A 3,974-nucleotide genomic window follows, 5' to 3' on the forward strand; every position below is an offset into this window, starting at 1 on the left:
TATATATTTATAGTCACACACATTACCTACATTGTCGATCATATTACTTAAAATATTTGTATACAAGTTGTACAGGGAGTGTATTCGCAGTATAGTACCTAGTCCTCAGGATTGGGGGCGTAGAAGGCCGACGTCGTTATCGGTCAGGCGGCGACCTTTGCGAAGATGGGCTAACCGAAGTCTTACACAAAAATGATTATTGCGATAGGTCTTCTAAAATTTAAGAGAGGAATTTTGTGTAAAGTTCATTGTTTTTTTTTTAATTTAATTTAAGCCAAGGAAAATTTATATTCAGTCATGTTCGCCCATTGCTGCTATATCGTATGGTTATGGATTGTAAAAATTTTAATTTGTTTTTAATCTAAATTGATTACAGCATTTCTTCATTTCACTAGTATATTTTATAAACATATTTTCTGTAAAAAAATACACTTGTTAATTATTTAAGTAATACAACACATACATATATAATACATATCTACTCGTACAATTGCACGCTATATCGGAATAGGCAAAAAAAAATTGTATTAAGACTACATTTACAAGAGACATTGCCCTTTAGTTGGCAGAGCTTAACACCGCCTTTTGTCAAAATGCTTCGAGTAAGTATCGAACCTACAACATATCACATGGTTTCACAATATCTTATAAACTGGTAGTTTATTACATACCTAACTAATATTTATCTAGCATTAACAGCCATTAGCATATAATTAAACATTCTACTATTTTATTGTTATTTAAACAGTCAAGTCCGGGACGGTGACATTTGAGATCCCAATGCACTGTGCTTGACCTATACTCCTCATCCTTAATATTTTACAGCGACCCATTGTCTCATAGTATTCGTTAGTACGGCTTAAAGGATTCCGTTCCGTTCCCTTTCTTAACGGATGACCCCATTAACTAATATAAAGACTTTAGAATAGTAGTTTTTTGCTAAGAGTATAGTGGGTTTATAGTTATTTTATTAAAAAAAAAATATTGCTTTAAAGATTAAAGCTGCGTGCGTGTAAGTAATTTTAAGTATAATTCTATTCCTTGGACTGACAATTGAACCTACATCTATCACGTTAGCTAGGCACATATTCATTGCGCCAGCATGGCCCAAAATGTTGTTTTCTTATAAATTATGATTTTTATTATTTCTAAAATTAATATATTGAAAAAGTGTTATTTTTAAAATAGATATATTTTGACACCTTAACTTTTGTTTCAGATTTTACGATTCTTAGAAACATCAATAATTTTTAGTCTACCTTTATTTATAGGTAATATTTTCTTTTTCTTTAGAACGTTTCGAGGCATTGCGTGTTGAGTGGCGGAACTCAACACCGCGCTTTACCCTGTTACCAAAGCGAAGAAATAAAAATTTATAATAAATAATTCATTCCCCCAAGTCAAGAATCGAACCCACAACCATCGCGTTTACGCCACTGCCTATACGGTTATAACTTATAATATTTTATAATGGATTGAATACAATATAACAATTTGTACCGCGAAGTTAAAATAAAATTATTAAAGTTAAAATGCAATTATTCTACACAGTCCTCTGACATTTGCAGCTGACCTGTGATTTACTGTAATTTAATAGCTCTAATCTTCCACAATACATAATGTATAAATATCGAAACGACGTAAATATAGTTCCCATAGAATTTTATTATATCTCTTTCTTTTTTCAAGCCTAGTATTCACTTCTCTCTCCACTTTCCGCCGAATTATGAAAGCATTGCGAGTTGAGTAGCGGAATTAAACGCCACGCTTTGCATCAACACCAGACCTAAGAAATGAAAATTTTAAATATTTAATATCCTCGAATGGGAATCGAACCGACAACCTGTCGTATACACGCTAGTCACAAGCTTGCCCCTGCGCCACGACGATCTTCAATCTTGTTCTAACTCGTTACATCTTAAATAGTAAATTTGAAGACAATACCACAATAATGACCATTTAAAATTCAATAAGGGTTGTAAGCCATAAATCTTCATAGAAGGCTATCTCAGAAGTAATAATCTATCAGATCCAGAGCGCGGCTATTGTGCTGGTATTCAAATACATGCCCTTAGACGGTCGCCGGCAATTTGTGCTCAACCTAATGTTTTGACACCTTCATACATAAACATTTTAGTGTTTTAAAAGAAGGGGGGTGCCACTGCTTTTTTGAATTGGTGGTTACTTTTTTTTTGGCTCGCTGTATCGTGCATATAGCAGGGTAGGTAGAGGAAATATGGAAACCTAGTTTAATTTTATATTTTAAAGTGTTATTCCACATTTAGGAAAAATACTTTTTAGAAAACATATGAAAATTTTAACGTAGCGGAATTTGAACCCACGCTTCTTGGAAACCGTCCAAGTACTATAACAACCGTACTTGTATTACAACAATTCGTTCCCTTTAAGACACTTCCGACCCCACCTTCATATTTTTATCATTTTTAATTTCATAATTAAATTAATTATATAGGTATTACATTAAGGTTTTTATTTTTAACCAACTTCAAAAATTAAGAAGTTATCATATCGACTGTACATTTTTAATACCTTTTTCAAACAACGTTCATTTTGATTATCTACTACAGTCAATATATAATGTTAACCGAGGTTTAGGAAAGTTGTGGGGTACGCCAAGCAATGACATAATGCATTTCTACTCGCCATTGTGTGCAAGGTGAATGCTGTTATTATTCGAACTCCTTGCGGTCAAACTCGCTTATTATTCTCTTATTATTATAATATAATAATTCTGAGATAGCTATTGCATTTGTCGTTTAATATTTGGTGAAGCTTATCAATATTTTTTTAAAATAAAATATGATTAATTATTATCCGTAGTACGAGTATATTAATCGATATATATATTAGACAAATAAGTAATTATTTTGTATTGTAACAATTTAGTTGATGGATATATTGGGTATTTAGATTTTCAATATTTTTGTTGTCAATATAACGATAATATTTTCTTGATATCGAAACATACGTACTAATTATTTTCAAATAATATTTGGAGTAATTATTATTTTACATATTATATTAAACATTGTTACTTATCCTTGGCACTTTCTCTCCCGTGCTGGCGAATAATTTTATAGTATAAACAGGTGTGGAGATGGAAATAAGGAAACGAATTTGGATTGCATGTTAGATTTATTGGCACTCGGTTACTTTGCGGTTTTTACCGCTACTAACTTTTCTTCGCTATAAACTTACCTAATTTGTTAGATTGTTTATTATTATGATTGCATTGCTGGTTTGTGGATAAAAGGATTATTTCAAGCTGTGTTGACAAAGGGGTCATTCATTTGATTAGAATTTTACTATTATCTATTCGCCGTATATACTTTCTTCGTTGGTATTTCCTATGAAACTGTCCTTATGTATAATTGAGTTGTTCTAAAATGTTATATGCGCCAGTCCTGTGACCATAAACGCGACTGGTTGTGTGTTCCATCCCCACTCGAGAAAATTTCTTCGCTCTGAAGTCGAAGCAAAGCACGGCGTTGAGTTTCGCCCCTCAAAACGCAATGCCTTCAGAAAAGAGATATGCTGTTATGCCACGACGGGCTCTGTTATTTTTAACTATTAATATTATTATTTTCCATACGGCAGATTATGAATATTAAATATTACAACAGCTTGTATAAATATTTAGTTCTATTATTTCGCAATCGACATCACAATCTTCGGTAGTATAGTGGTAAGTATCCCCGCCTGTCACGCGGGAGACCGGGGTTCGATTCCCCGCCGGAGAGATTTTTTTTTTATTTTAAATTATTATATATTTTTTTATTTTAGATATATATTTTTTTATTTATTAAAATTCTTATAAAAATATAAGAATTGTACGTATTTTGTCATTTTGATACAATAATATGCTTGTAGTAGACTCTTAACGCGTTCTTATGTTGTTTGTATTGAGTTATCAATTCGCTAACGTCCATTTATTTTTGTCGTGTCCTTGCTCT

General features: G+C 32.1%; 1 non-coding gene across 1 annotated transcript; it reads left to right on the forward strand.

Annotated features, from left to right (window-relative positions):
* The first annotated feature begins 3,689 nt into the window (after positions 1–3,689).
* TRNAD-GUC (transfer RNA aspartic acid (anticodon GUC)) lies at positions 3,690–3,761 on the forward strand. Its single transcript has one exon. It is a non-coding gene; the product is annotated as a tRNA-Asp (tRNA).
* The last annotated feature ends 213 nt before the right edge of the window (positions 3,762–3,974 follow it).

Source organism: Heliconius melpomene, chromosome 16 (genome assembly GCF_056956725.1).
Source record: "Heliconius melpomene rosina isolate 202511_hmr_F chromosome 16, ASM5695672v1, whole genome shotgun sequence".
NCBI classification, from domain to species: Eukaryota; Metazoa; Arthropoda; class Insecta; order Lepidoptera; family Nymphalidae; genus Heliconius; species Heliconius melpomene.